General features: G+C 44.3%; 1 long non-coding RNA gene across 1 annotated transcript in view; it reads right to left on the bottom strand.

Moving 5' to 3' along the window:
* Nucleotides 1-1,430: 1,430 nt before the first annotated feature.
* Nucleotides 1,431-15,984, bottom strand: part of LOC145808020 (uncharacterized) — a 112,032-nt gene continuing 97,478 nt past the window's right edge. Inside the window, exon 3 of the long non-coding RNA XR_014351493.1 lies at nucleotides 1,431-1,524. This is a non-coding gene — a long non-coding RNA (uncharacterized LOC145808020). The remainder of the gene's footprint in view (nucleotides 1,525-15,984) is intronic.

Here is a 15,984-nt window from a genome sequence, read left to right as displayed (position 1 = left end):
AACTCATATTATGCACACCCAACTAAATCTATTTATATATTTAAATAATATTTGTTTTAAAAAATGAACGACAAATATAATTTTAAAAATAATTATTTATTTTTTATAATATAAATTTGATTCAAACATATAACTACATACATATTAATATTTTACATAAATATTCTATCCAATAAGTTGCAAAAAGTAAACCGTTCGAATTATCGAAACGAGACCTATGATGGGTTCCACAGATCCTTCAAGTTCTCCCATGTTGATATCACAACATGATAGAAACCCAATACAACAAAAAAGCATAGCACCAAAAAAAAAAAAAAAAAAAAAAAAAAAAAAAAAAAAAAAACTTGTGACACATTAAAAATGTGATAATGAAATTGTGAATAAACTGAACTACACTCATAAATGAAAAATAACTCCCATGCAACATTTCAAATCAACATTTAATTAAATCCGACGCCTTAAAAACACGTAATGCAGTCAATATGCATATAACCGAGTCTTTAGTTGAATCAAGAATACCCAAGCTAGTTATAAACTAATTTGCCTTCAAAACTTAAATAACACTCGCTATTTGCTTTGGTTAAGATGAACCTATTGCCAGGACAAAAATATATGAAATGATACTCTTCAAATCAAACACACCATTGAATCTTGATGGCCATTTTTGTTCCTTTATGGTGTGGGGATTGGAGTTGCAAGAAATTTTGCATTTTAGGGCTTTGGCCCTCTTTTTAATCCCAAAAAGAAGGGGGCAAAAGGACAGTATCCTTGAATCCCATGGAATATATCACTAATCAGCACTGTTGTAAGTAATAAAAAGGTATTGAAGTTCAAGAAAAAAAAAAAAAACAACTAACTTTGCAGTCAGAATCGAGTATCGAAATCAATCAAGAACAAAATTACTATTTCCTTCCCCTACCCTTGTTGGTCGGCTGTGCTTCCATCTGCTCTTTTCCAGTAACTTCTGATATATCCACTGTAGAAAGAGAGGAGAGACGATTTTTCCCTCATCAGAATAATCCAAAGCACATAAGATGCAAAACCAAAAACCAATGATAATAACTAAAAAAACCATTAAAAATATTTAGAAATTGTTTGCAGGGTACCCAATTTGCATCCTCACCTCAAGAGGGACATCCCTAGGGCATCCCATGGAAACAAAAACACCTGGTTGAGGTTCATGCAGCACTCAAAATGAAGTTGTTTCCATTTACAAATCATACATAATAATATGTTTATTTAAGTTGCATCATCAGATTAGGATTGTTAACAAATTTCATAAAACCATGCGGTTCCATTTTCTACCACGCTAGGGTGATTTTCTTTGAAATGACAAGATGCCATTCTTGCAGAGGGACTGATTGGTTCAATTACCATTAAAAAAAAATTGAGGATTAAATTTTCATGTGAAATCACAGAAAGAAGGATACCTTCAGGACCACGGGCCATCAGCGTAAAGAATATGCTATTGAATTTCTCCATCTTCTTAGCTTCTTGCGCCTGGTCTGTCTTAAACTTGAGACACTAACAAGGAATAAAAAATAATAAGAAAAAATAGGCACACATCCATTTACACTTCCAAACACACACGACACCCATGCTGAGAGTGAGTTCATATGCCAAAAAACTGAGAATTCTCTCGGTGCTGCTTCTATAGTCTTTATCAATCACCCAAGTTCAACACAACTGTAATTGAGCTCTATATTCCCTTTCTCAATGGCCAACTTGGAATCCCAATTTTGTGCATTAACAAACAAAAAATCATATCCCAGAATCCTCTCCTCAAAGTGCAGCTAGAAAAAATTTGTTTAGTGTTCTAGAAGTTAGGCTATCAAATCCCAAGGATTTTAACAGTAGCAAATTATTTTCACAAGCCCATCAATCAACTTTAAACCAATTTTTGGCAAGTCACCAACCAAAAAATGCACGGGAAATCACTAACCAGCTTTTTTCCAGTATGACATTGCTCGAATACGCAATCTCTCTTGGAGATCAATGGCTAACTCCCCCATGTATTATCTGCAAACTAGCATTCCTCTCTATTTATTCTAGGCCTTTACTTTGCTTTTCTTTTATTTTCTTTTTATGGGTAGGTAGTAATGTCCTTAAAACACTTATAACCAATGTGAAGACTAATTGAGAAAGTTCACAAAATATAAAATCAAATTAGGGGAAGAACACAAGAACATTGTTTGACTCTACAAAGAATAAAGATTGAACATATAAGCCCCAATAAAAATGGTTGTAACACATGAATAAATCCCTAATTGCATCCTAGTCAATACAAATAAAAACTGAGAGGGAGATTTATAGTCTGCCTTTGGGCCGTGGTAGAAGCCGGATAGGAAGAGTGCTGAGCATGTTTAGGCCGAGCTAACTTGGGCCTGTCCAAAGTTGGTTTTGCTCGGTCGGGGCCCAGGCCCATGTTTAGGCCAAGCTAACTGGGCTTCCCCGGAGTTGGTCTTGCTCGGTTGGGACCCAGGTCACATATTTGGGCAAAGTTAGTTTGGCCAAGGTTTCCGTCTGCAAACCCAGGTTTCGTGAGAGTACGTTTAGCTCGGTTGGAAAGATCTTCTAAGTACCGGCTTAAGCTGTCTGGAACCCGATCTTCCCGGAATGTTACTGAGCTCGGTTGTTGTGGAGCTTGGCGAGTGGAGCACTCAGATTCGTTATGCAGCCCGGCCGTGTGAGGCCAAGGTGATGTCGCCGGGCTGCCGAGTTCCCGCTAATGTTGTCTGGTGGTTTGGTTAGGTAGTGTTCGCTGGATTTGTGCTGACAGATGGGAGAGCAGCTCCACGTGTCAAGAGACTAATGGGTGCAGAGTTGAGCGCAGAAAGTATATAAGCATGACTACGCCACCCATGCTGGGGATGGAACATCATTTGGTGAGATACAATTTGATATTGATTGAGTTCTTCTCTCTCTCTCTCTCTCTCTCTCTCTCTCTCTCTCTCTCCCTGAGTGTGTGCTAACTTGACCATCGGAGGGGTTTGCCGGCAACAAACCGTCGGGTAGCTCACCGCCGTTGTATTCTCAGGTTGATTGGATAGACACGAAGCTTGGACGAAAGGAGTATGGACAGCGACGGATATTTCCTCCCCATACAATTGTCGTCGTCTGTGGGAACATTTTTGCAGACAAAACCTTGTCCTCCGAGCTCATCTGATCGCCTTCTATGGCAAACAACGACGAAATATTGTTGTCTGCCATTGATGGAGCTACCCCGGAGTCAGCCAGGCAGAGAGATGGACTCCCCGCCGTTCAGAACATGGCCAACCTAGAGACTTTCCCAGGAGGACTTCCAAGAGATGCGTGAGATAAGCGCGCTAGAAGTTTCGGTTACTCCCGGAGCCCAGACGAACACCGGTGGTGAAGAAAATCGCAGGCTAGGCGTCTGGAGCACAAGTTACAGGACCAACACACCGTTATCCGGAGAATAGCGGTGGAGGTGGAAGCTCTCAAACGGTAAGTCAAAGGGAAGGGTGTTGCTAGAGTGAGAGACCACAGTGAGCGCACCCAACCACGTCGTTCAGGTAGCCAGAGTCAGCGGCATACGCCCTCCATTTCTATCACCAGAAGTTACAGGGATGGAGATTCAGACGCGCCTGTAGAGAAGTCTAGCGTGCAAGATAGTACCTACCATCCCTCGCGTCCGGCGACGACATCGAGATATTCTTAATCCGTTCGCTCAGAGGATTTACGGGTTGTTTTGAAGGAACGGGCTCGCCGGCGAGAGGCTCAAAGGGTGCCGGCGTTCCAGCGGCTGTCAAACGGGGGTCACGCCAGCGAGGAGGTCATAACACCGCTACCCCACCCAGCCGTGCCAACACCTCTGGACACAGATTTGGCGAGGCTGAACGCCACCCCCTTCTCCCTTGAGATAGAAACCACACCGCTCCCCGCGGGCTTTCACCAGCCCAAGTTTACGCTTTACGACGGAAGGACCGATCCATACATGCACGTAAGCCACTTTCGGCAGTCATGGCCAGACATAGGCGCAATGACGCTCTTATGTGCCTTATTTTCCCGTCGAGTTTGGGCGAGCTAGGCTTGAAATGGTTTGAGAGGCTGCCGGAGGAAAGCATCGAAAGGTGGCAGCAGTTGGCAGAGGCATTCGTGACTCGTTTCAAGACCAACACCAAAACGCCAAAGGAGGTGGACCACCTTCTCAGTGTCAAGATGGAGTCGAGCGACACCCTCAAAGCATACAACTCCAGATACTGGGAAACCTTCAACGAGATTTTAGATTGCCCAATCAACTTGGCAATCACCCAATATAAGCGCGGTCTCCCGGTCGGACATAGGCTGAGGGACTCGCTTACAATGAACCAGCCGACATCCATGGGGCAACTAATGCAGCGCATCAATGAGCACCTCTGGGTAGAGGATAATGCAGCGGCATCCACCGTGAAGGCAACTCCGGTGGCAACAGACAAAAGGGTAGCTGGCAAGGTACACGCGGTCGGAGAGGAGACTAGCTGTCCAAATGATCGCCGGGGAATCTGACCGTGAACCAAGTCATCGAAACCGGGGTAGAGGACTTTGAAACGACCGAGCAGAATATCCCCGCGATGACGCGGTTAATGCAAACAGAAGGTTGAATGCTCGGATGGGCATCACCACGGTATTTAAGATTCCAATCTATCGCATACTTAGCGAAATCCGTGACGAGGATTACGTCCAGTTTCCTGCTAAGCTAGGCGACGCGCAAAAAAGCTTAAATCCGCGGTACCGCTGCACATATCATAGGGAGTGAGGACACCGGATAAAGGACTGTTTGCCTTTGAAGTAATACTTGAAGGAGTTAGTCGCCGCTGGTCACTTAGACCTTTACATTGATGGAGGCGTCAAGGCCGCGCATCCTACCCCGACTGATCCAAATGGTTTGGATGACTTAGAGACGCCCCCTCAAGGAATGGTCAATGTGATCCACGGCATAGTGGAGCCGGCGCGCGTATGTGAGCTCCGAGGAATGATAAAAAAGGCAGAACATATGAGGGAAGTTTTGTTAGTCCAGTCCGTGGTCAAAAAGGGGAAAATCGAGGAGAAAGATGCTATTAGTTTCTCAACTAGGGACCTAGAGCGCATTCAAACGCCACACAACGACGCCCTAGTGGTCACCCTCCGCGTCAGAGATTTCGATGTCAAACACATCTTGATTGACCAAGGAAGCTCGGTTGAGATTATGTACTACGATGCGTTCAAGCAACTCAAATTCTGGGATACAAACTTGGCTCCAGCAACTTCGCCACTAGTTGGTTTCAACTAGCAGCCGGAGTGGCCTATGGGAAAGATAATTTTACCAGTCAAAGCCGGCTCCGTGGTCAAGCAGGTCGAGTTTTGGGTATTGAAGGTGCCGTCTACATACAACCTGATCCTCGGTAGGGGATGGCTTCATGCTATGTAGGCTGTAGTGTCGACCTACCACCAGGTTATGAGATTCCCCTCGGTTATGGGGGAAGTTGAGGAAATTTGGGGCGATCAAGTCATGTCAAAGCAATGCTTCGTGGCAGTGAACAGGAGCCGATCTGCCAAAGGCTTCGTCCAAATGATTGAAGGTCCGGAGGACCAGGGTGTCCTTGAAGATGTAGGTGCCAAGGCCGAGGACAAGGCTATTGAAGAGCTGGGGAAAATGCAGATCGATGCTAAAAGTCCAAACAAATTCTTTTAGCTAGGGTCAAGCCTGACCGCCCAAGAAAGGACCGAGATAGTAGATTTCTTGATGGCAAATATCGAAGTCTTCGCCTGGACGCCATACGACATGCCCGGCGTTGACCCAAGCTTTATTTGCCACCAACTCAATGTCTTCCCGGATGCACGCCCTGTCATTCAGAGAATAAGGAGATCGGCTCTTCATCATGCCGAGGTAGTCGCGGAGGAGGTAAGGAACATGCTTGAAGCACAGGCTATTCAGGAGGTGCACTACCCTCGGTGGATTTCAAACACAGTCGTAGTACCCAAGATGAATGGGAAGTGGCGAGTTTGCGTTGACTACAAGACCGTCAACCGAGCTTGTCCTAAAGACAGCTTTCCTCTGCCCAGAATAGACCAGCTGGTGGATCTAACGGCCGGGCATAACAGACTTAGTTTCTTAGATGCCTATCGTGGTTATCATTAGATTGCCATGCATGGCCCCGACCGTGAGATAACCTCTTTCACCACTCCGAGGGGACTCTTCTGCTATCGAGTCATGCCATTTGGTTTAAAGAACGCTGGGGCAACTTTCCAAAGAATGGTGACCAAAATGTTCGCTCCTCTGCTAGGCCGGACGATGGAGGCTTATATCGATAACATGATGGTCAAAAACAAGCATGAGGCAGACCACTTGTCCGACCTAGTCGGGATGTTCGCCATTCTCAAATAGCACAAGTTACGCCTGAATGCGTCTAAGTGTGCCTTCGGCGTAGGATCCGGGAAATTCCTAGGCTTCCTAGTCAAAAACCGAGGCATCGAAGCGGACCCCACACAAATCAAACCCATACAAGAATTGAAGCAGCCCAACTCGACGAAGGATGTGCAGCATCTGGCCGAAATGGCCGCCGCGCTTAATCGATTCATAAGTCGGTTATCAGATCACTGCCGCCCTTTCTTTTGAGCCTTGAAATCCAAGTTTTCATGGGACGAGGAATGTGACAGGGCTTTGGCCAAGCTCAAGGCGTATTTGTTTTCCGCTCCATTATTGGTGACACCCAAGCCCGGCGAAGAACTCTACCTATATCTGGCAGTTTCTCAGCATGCCGTTAGTGCGGTTCTTGTCCGGTCAGAGGGTATACAACATTTACCCATCATTTACGTGAGCAAAACCTTGCTATCGATGGAGTCGAGGTACTTGCCGCTGGAAAAACTCGCTTTGGCATTAATGATGGCCTCTAGGAAATTGGCGCACTACTTTCATGCTCACACAATCGTCGTGTTGACTGAGTTTCTTCTCAAAACTTTGTTCGAGCGGGCGGATTTCTCCGGTCGAATCCTAAAGTGGGCGGTCGAATTGGGACAGTTTGACATCAAGTTTCAACCTCGAACAACCATAAAAGCACAAGCATTGACAGATTTTGTTGCTAAATTCTCGCCTAGAATTCACCAAGTATGCCCGGTGGATCTCACCGCGGTAGTCAAGAAAGTGAATGAAGACTCAACGGAAATTGCACAACAGGGTGATGGTGGCGACACAGAACTTGCGCGCCCGTCCATAGCACCTCCCGTCAGAATAGTACAGTAGCCCGAAAATACGACGACGGACTTGGGAATAACAGGCCAACCTGTTAGGTCCAGTACCGTATCGCCGAGGAGGGATGAAGTAGAACCGAACAACAGCGAACCTGAAACCGCACAGCTGAGCGCCCATGACGCCATCAACCTTCAAGCCTCCCAGGACCCCTCAGAGTGTTGAAAACTCTTCGTCGGTGAAATGTGGAAACTTTTTATAGATGAAGCCTCAAATCGTCACATCGCCGAGCTCGACATAATTTTGATCTCGCCAGATGGTCTGACCATCGAGCACTCTATCACCCTTGGATTCCCTGCGTCAAACAACGAGGCTGAGTACGAAGCGCTATTGGCCGGGCTTAAGAGCGCTCTTCAATTGCATGCATCCAAGTTGATGGTTTACAGTGACTCTCAACTTGTTGTCAACCAAGTGTACGGGGTCTACGAAGCCAAAGACGACAGAATGGCCAAGTACCAAGCTGTCGTAAGAGAACACATCAAGCGATTCCAAGCAATAAGGGTCCAACAAATTGGTCGTGAAGAAAACGGCCGTGCGGATGAATTAGCCGGTCTAGCTTCCATTATCGATAGAACATCTCCCAGCCCTCTCCTAATTGAGTTTCTTCCAAGGCCTAGTATTGAGGAACCCGAGCAGACAGAAGTACTCTGCACCGAGCTTGACCTTTCTTGGATGGACCCTATTATCCTCTTCCTGAAAGAACAGACCCTTCCGGCCGACAAAAAGGAAGCGCATAAAGTCCGGGTGAAGTCAGAGCGGTTTTGGCTCTCTCCATCTGGCGCTTTATACAAGAAGTCATACACCGGTCCTTACCTCAAGTGTGTACACCCAAATAGCGTGGAAGCTTTCTTGTACGAAATTCATGAAGGTATATGCGGAAGTCACATCGAGAGAAGATCCATGGCCTACCGAGCTATCTCCCAAGGATATTGGTGGCCATGCATGCAAGCGGACGCTCAAAAATATGTAAGAAAATGTGAGAAGTGCCAGAAGTTCACCCACCAAATTCACCAGCCAGCCAGAGAACTTCTTCCTCTCACACGTCCTTGGCCTTTTACGATGTGGGGACTAGACATAGTGGGACCACTCCCGATGGCACCAGGAAACCGAAAGTTCTTCATTGCGGCTACGGATTACTTCACCAAATAGGTTGAAGCTGAGCCTCTAGTGACTATCAAGGAAAAAGACGTCAAACAGTTTGTCTGGCAGAATGTGGTAACGCGGTTTGGCATCCCTAAGATTCTGATTTATAATAATGGCACCCAATTTGACGGGTGTTTATTCAGAGGATTTTGTGAGGAATTGAAGATCGAATTCTACAACTCCACTCTGGCTTACCCGCAGTCCAACGACCAATCCGAAGCATCAAACAAGATCATTCTTGATGGGTTGAAGAAAAGACTTGAGAAAGCCAAAGGAAAATGGGCTGAGGAACTCCCAAGTGTCCATTGGGCATATCGGACGACCTCGAGGCAATCCACCGGGGAAACTCCTTTTGCCCTGGCATACGGCATGGAGGCGGTCATCCCATTGGAAATCGGCGTGCCCACCATCCGTAGTGAAAATTTTGAGCTCGAGATGAACTCTGAAGCAGTCGCCCTAGAATTGGACCTAGCTGAAGAGTGTCGAGAAAAAGCTTTGATCCACGTGGCCGCATATCAACAAGAATTGTCCAGGAAATACAACAAAACCATGTACCACAGACCATTTAAAGTGGGCGATTGGGTTTTAAGGAAGGTCATGGGCAACACACTGGTGCTGGGCGAAGGCAAGCTAGGGGTAAACTAGGAAGGGCCTTACAGGATAACCGATTTGGCGGGCAAGGGAGCATACCACTTGGAAGATTTGGAAGGAAAAGGCATACCCCGGCCATGGAATGTGGCCAACCTCAAACTGTACTATTTCTAGTATTTGACGTTTTTATGTAATTTTTTGTGGAAGTACTTGCTCTCTCTGTACTTCCGAATGTAATACTCTTTTTGTCAATATAATATAAGTGAATTATCTTTGAAGAAGCAGTTTGTTGTCTTCGGGGCCTGCTATTGCATTTTAGCCGAGATGATTTACTTCGGCTGATGGAGTTGATGATTTGCTCAACTCTCAAGCTTCAGCCGAGATGATTTTCCCCGGCTGAATGAGTTGGTGATTTGCCCAAGTGTTTTAGTCGAGATGATTTACCCCAGCTGAATGAGTTGGTGATTTGCCTAACTCAAGTGTTTTAGCCGAGATGATTTATCCCGGCTGAAAGATTTGCTGATTTGCCCAACTCAAGTGTTTTAGCCGAGATGATTTACCCCGGCTGAAAGAGTTGATGATTTGCTCAACTCAAGTGTTTTAGCAGAGATGATTTACCCCGGTTGAAAGAGTTGGTGATTTGCCCAACTCAAGTGAGTTTATCCTGACTATTTGTATGAAAGACTTTGTTTACATAGCGTTGGCAGGACATCACTTTCTCTAACCGAGATACTCTTCTCGGTTTTATTGGAGATAGTGCGGTTAAAAGGAAAATTACAACAGACATTGCATTGCAAGAGTGTGTGAAATGATAACTTTTCATTAAAAGAAAAAATTTGGTACATAAGGTGGGGCAGGCAGCCCAGTTACATTCTCTTAAAAAAAAAAAGAGAATTAAACTAAGGGGGAAAGGTCAGCAAAGTCGTTCCCGGTTGCAACGGCCTCCAGGCCCACCGTAGTTGTGGTTTCTTGGACGTCGGACTCCACTTGGCCGGCCTGCTATGGGCGGTTTTCTCCCTCAACATTTTCCTTGGCTTCGTCCACGCCTTCTTCCTCGGCATCAGCCTGCAATGCACTGAAACATCGTTGGCGTATAGCACCATGTACGTCGGCAGAAAGATAGCTAGGGGGGAGGCAAACACGTCGGTTCTAGATCCTTGGCCGAGCTATTCGCAAGCAGCCTTCCAACCGGACTTGAAGAATATGTCCTTAGTGGCCTCGACTTGTTTGGTGTAGCTTTCTTCGGCCTCCTTAAAACCTTCGTTGTTGGCCTCGTCCACCTCATCCTTCCTTGATTGTTTCAAAGCTTCCAGCTTGGCCCGGAGAGCGTCCCTTTCTTTATCGGCGGCCCCAAGTTGGCCGAGCAATTTGGAGTTATCTGTGTTTGCAATCTCCTAAGAAGCCTTTAACCGTCCCAGCTCGGTCTGCAGATGTTCGACCTGGCTGGCGACATCGGTCGCCTTTTGCCGGAGTCTGTGAATCCGCTCCATTACAAGGTGTTGTTTCTGGATTGCCTGCAAGAAGAGAGTTTGATTAGAGAAAGGGAACCGAGCAAACACTTGGAAAAATTTGAATAAAGCATGCAAAATTCTTACCCAAGTCATAGACTTGACCGAGGACTTCACGAGCCGGGTGTCGGGCATGTGGTCACTGCCGGCCACGTCGCTCGGTAGAAGGAGTTGTTTTTGTTAGGTCAAAGGCTAGGAGGTGTTCTTTGTCGTCTTTGACCGATGCACTTTCCGAGATCTCCTTACCCCGGTGCTTTAACTGGGGCTTCCAAGGCGAAGTTGGCACAGATGCGACCGCGGGTTGCTCGGTGTTCAGCTCCGTAACGAGCTCGACTGAGGGATTGGCGGTTCGAGGCCTTTTCCTAGCTCGGCGGGTGTCCTTGCTGGTCTGTGCCGCGGCAGTTGACACCAACGCAACCACGGCCCCACTTGTTTGACCGGCTACAGCTGCGCGGATAGGGATGCTCAGCAGCTCGGTGGATGTGGCGGTGATGAGGTTCTTAATGCGGCTCTGTTTGGCTATTTCTTCTTCTTCGATCAGCCGGATAAGGGGCACGTCCGGTAGTGTTGGGTCGGGTGTGAAGACGGCGCTTGAAGAAAGTCTATTACTCTACTTCGGCAGGGAGCAGAGTATCTGTAGGTCGGTACGTAGCCGAGAAGTTCGTGACAATCCCAGTTACGGTACCGGGGCACAGTTCTGATGGCTGCTTCGTTGGGGTTATAGTAGTTGACTTGCAAAGCTTCGATGGCTGCAAAGAGGAAAAGAAGAAAAGGCATTAGTATAGAATGGTAAAGGAAAATAATTTGACCGAGCAGTGAGCACGACTTATATGTCGAACCGAAGTTCTTGCTGATGTACCAACCGGGCACGTCGGCTGTTTCATAGTTTCCAGACACCCAGAAAAAGTTGTCGTCGTCGTGCATATCTTTATCTGGGGTGCCGGTCACTATCTTCTCCTTGCCCAGTCTGATCTTTAAATAGTAGTTGAGACCATCGTCTGTATGCCCTAGGGTGTACTGGCGTAGAATCTCGGCTAACCCTAAGCTTAGGCCCAGCCGGTTGTTTAGCTCGGCAATCCCGTTTGTTATACGGTAAGAGTTGGTTGAGACTTGCGTTGGTGCTAGCCCGGTGCGCCTCCAGAACTCGTACATAAGAGGATTGACCGGGAAGCGAAGGCCGCCTTCGATAATGGAAAGCACGGTAAAAGGGCACTGGTTTAGTCTGCCCCAAGGGGTTGTGTCCTCGGCACTGAGCTCGAGATGTACGTCTGCGGGGACACCGTATTCTTCCCGGAACGCGGCTAGTGCAATCGGCGTGTCAACCAAGAAGCGGTAGCGCCCCATGTATAGCCAGCTGGTTTTAGCACGGCTGTGTTGGTTTGGCAAAAGCTCTAGTTTGATGGATGCTCGGTCTTTGAGAGCCTTAGTGTTGGTGCGTGGTCCCCTTGGACTCTGCAGTAAAAGGAGTGTAAGTGTAAGTGGGAGCGCGATCGCCCAAAACGAGCTTGACTTTAGCTCAGTCATATGGTGTGCCAGTCCATATCGATCACAGAGGTAAACCAGAAGCTCGGCCGCTCAAGCGGACCAGATTTTAGCCCGGTCGAGCGGTCTAGTATTCCGTTACCTCGGTTTCTACACGAGTTTTATGAACTCGCAACTTTCTCGGTTTTGGTGCTTTTTGGGATCAAAAGAAGACTTGGAGCCTGGTCCTCCCTAGATCCTCGCGTGTTCATCACTGAAGTTGAAGAATAGTAAAGAGAGCAGGGGCAGAGGAGGTTTTTGAAGAGCTATATCCTAAAAACCTATGGCTTTTATGCCCTAAAATGTGAAACACCAAATGAAAAAGCAATGAAGAGATTCAAAAAACTTACCAGAATGAGGGCAACGATTGAATCTTCGAGCACGAAATCAGTTCAGGGCTACGAAGGTGTTTGATAGAGAGGAGGGCACTACTGCGACGGGTCGCCTGGAATGAAGGAGAGACCGTAAAGAAGAAAATGAGAAGGGGGCAAGTGGCGTGTTTATAGGAGAAAAGAACCGCCAAAATTCGAATATGAAGAGATGGCTGGATTGCCTGTTCGAGGCCAATGAGCGTAGGACGTGTGTCCCAATTGACGGCGGCGCGTCAGTATTGAAGAGACAGGATAGATAGTTGAGGCGTCGACTGAGCAAATCAAAAAACCAAGCATGGGGATTAGCTCGGTCGACATCTTGCGGATTGAGGACCGATGGGGAATCTACCCCGGTCTTATCATGTAATCTCAGTCACGTTTGCGCGGGCGGAATTAAGGGGCAATTGAGAGGGAGATTTATAGTCTGGCTTTGGGCCATGGTAGGAGCTGGACAGGAAGAGTGCCGAGCATGTTTGGGCCAAGCTAACTTGGGCCTGTCTAGAGTTGGTTTTGCTCAGTCGGGGCCCAGGTCCCATGTTTAGGCCAAGTTAACTGGGCTTCCCCGGAGTTGGTCTTGCTCGATGGGGCCCAGGTCACATGTTTGGGCAAAGTTAGTTTGGTCGAGGTTTCCGTTTGCAAACCCAGGTTTTGTAGGAGCACGTTTAGCTCTGTGGGAAAGATCTTCTGAGTACCGGCTTAAGCTGTCTGGAACCCGGTCTTCCCGGAATGTTACTGAGCTCGGTTGTTGTGGAGCTCGGCGAGTGGAGCACTCAGACTCGTTATGCAGCCTGGTCGTGTGAGGCCGAGGTGATGCCGCCGGGCTACCGAGTTCCCACTAATGTTGTCTAGTGGTTTGGTTAGGTAGTATTCGCTGGATTTGTGCTGACAGATGAGAGAGCAGCTCCACGTGTCAAGAGACTAATGGGTGCAGAGTTGAGCGCAAAAAGTATATAAGCATGACTGCGCCCCCCATGCTGGGGATGGAACATCATTTGGTGAGATACAATTTGATATTGATTGAGTTCTTCTCTCTCTGCCTCTTTCCCTGAGTGTGTGCTAACTTGACCGTCGGGGGAATTTTCTGGAAACACACCGTCGGGTAGCTCACCACCGTTGTATTCTCAGGTTGATTGGATAGACACAGAGCTTGGACGAAAGGAGTACGGACAGCGACGGATATTTCCTCCCCGTACATAAACAATTGAAACATAATTAAATAACAATAGTCTATAAAACGAAAGGTCACAAAAACCAAAAACCAAAAAAAAAATGGAAGACAGTGAATAAGAAATAATTCATACCTCACAGTTATCAGTGACCTTGAGAACCAATTTACCATCACAATGTCTGTATTTCATCACATAACGCATCTATATCCCAGTGCAATTGAACAGGGAAAAAAAAAATTTGGAAGACAAAATTATTAGTACAAGTAATAAAGAAATATTATAATTGAATTGAAGAATTCGAAGATGGATCTATCATCAAAAAAAAAAAAAACTAAAAGATAAAAAGGGGAAAGAAATCTGAGAGGTAGAGGTGAAAGATTACAGATTCGGAACTGGCACGATACAATTGGACAGATCTCTCCACGAAATCGTCCCACGATGTTATATAAACCATTCTCACTCTATATATAAGTGTATATAGACAGATATACACAGAGAGAATCCAATAATTCGCAGATGCTGTCGTCAATCTCTGGGGGAGGATTGAGGTTTTCAATTTTCGGGGTTTAGGGATGCGTCTCTGACATTATGTTTTTTTTTTTAATTACACTTTACCCTTGTGATTTTACTGAAGCCCTTATAATTTAAAATATATATACCTCAGTGGTGAGAAAGTCTATTTTCACACACTATTTACACTCTGTTAATACATTTAATGAATTTTTTTTATTATATTTTTGCTCTAAAATGAAACTATCAAAATGCCCCTTTTTTTCTTCAATCAAAACCCTAGCTACTAACTACTACCAGTAGCCATTGCCGACCACCACCCACCACCTCTAAACCCTAACCCTAAACATAGTAATATTTTCATTCCGTTGCCACCTCACCGTCACACTACCCTTACGCAACCTTCTCCACCATCGCAAGCATCATGGAACCTAGATCTAGAAAAAAGACTCATTTTCTTACTATTCGGACTACCAGTATCGAAAGAATCGCTTCCATTTGAAAATTAACAATTGAACCAATGAATTTGGTTCGACCATCAACATCCGAATAAAACATATTGGTTCGACTTTGAACTTCCGAACCTTACATATTAGTTCGATACTATACTTCTGAATGAAACAAAAATATGTATGTTTATTAATTTTTTGCAAGAAATAGAAAAAACCAGTGACGAATTTCAAAATGGAGGTCTTCTATGGAGGTCCTTCAATGGAAGGTTATTGGAATTTCAAAATCTGAACCACAATTTCAATAGAGGTTCAAAGTTGGTGTATATGTTGAGTGAGTTTGTAGGTGGAGATGGCGACTAGAAGTGAAATGGAGGTGGTAACGATGGTGCTGCGTCACCGTCAACAAGGTGGTTGCTGGTTAGGGTTAGAGTTTGGAAGATGAAGAAGATAAGAATGTGCACACATTTTTTATTAAATGGATATATTTGGAATGTAGGCTGTGTGAACTGAGATAAATACTTAAAAATTAAATTATTAAGTGGTGTGAGAAAGGATGTGCATAAAGACAATGTAGTGTGTGGAAATAGAATTTTCTAAGAGTGAACCGTAAAGTCCAACTCTGTTAATCAATTTTATAAAAAGTCGATAATGGCCTTATTTTTTGCTTTAATTTTCTTTTTTATGTCATCGTGAACCAGGCTCTTTTCTCCATCAACTTTTCTGTATTTTCTTACATTTTTTTTATCTCCTTTGCCCATTTTGGCAACAAAAACAAAAGACACTTCTGTTTCTGATTTTTTTTCAAAATTATATCAATTTTTTTTTTTTTTTACTTTTTTCAGCTCATCTTGTCCAGGCGAATCAAAAAAGTATATTTTTTATGATTTTTTTTTTAAAAAAATCACTAAAGATGAAAATCAAAAAATATTTTTTTATACTTATTTTAGCTTATTTTTGTCTTTTCTAGATTTTTTTTTATTTTTTTAAAAAATAATCAGTGTGTTTAGTTTCAATTTTTTTAATTCAGTTTTCGAAAAATTGAGTTTTTTATTTTTCATATTTTTTATTTTTAGTGAATATTTTTAAAATTAATTTTTTTTTTTACTTTTTTAGATGCATCTTATTTAGATGCATATAAATAGTAAGATATTTGTGAAAAAAATATTTAAAAAATTAATAAATACACATAAATATAAAAATGTACTTAATTTTCATATTTTTTTTTGTATATTTTATATTTCTTGATTTTTTTTTTTAAAATTTACAAATATTATAATGTATTTATGTTAGATGCGTCTAAAATTAAAAATAAAAATGCTTAAAATAAAAATTCAGTGAAAATAAAAAAAAATATGGAAAACAAAAAAGTAAAATTTTTTGAAAAACAAATTCTGAGAACTGAAATCAAACAAAGTGAATAATTTTTTGGTTCATCTTATCGAGTTGAATTTAGAAATCTAAAATTTTTTTAAAAAAAAATTAACTAAATACAAA

Source organism: Camellia sinensis, chromosome 14, assembly GCF_055761805.1.
Source record: "Camellia sinensis isolate YWXY chromosome 14, ASM5576180v1, whole genome shotgun sequence".
Lineage (NCBI taxonomy): Eukaryota > Viridiplantae > Streptophyta > Magnoliopsida > Ericales > Theaceae > Camellia > Camellia sinensis.
Note: the sequence above shows the minus strand (reverse complement) of the source record. Positions and strands in the feature narration are given on the sequence as shown.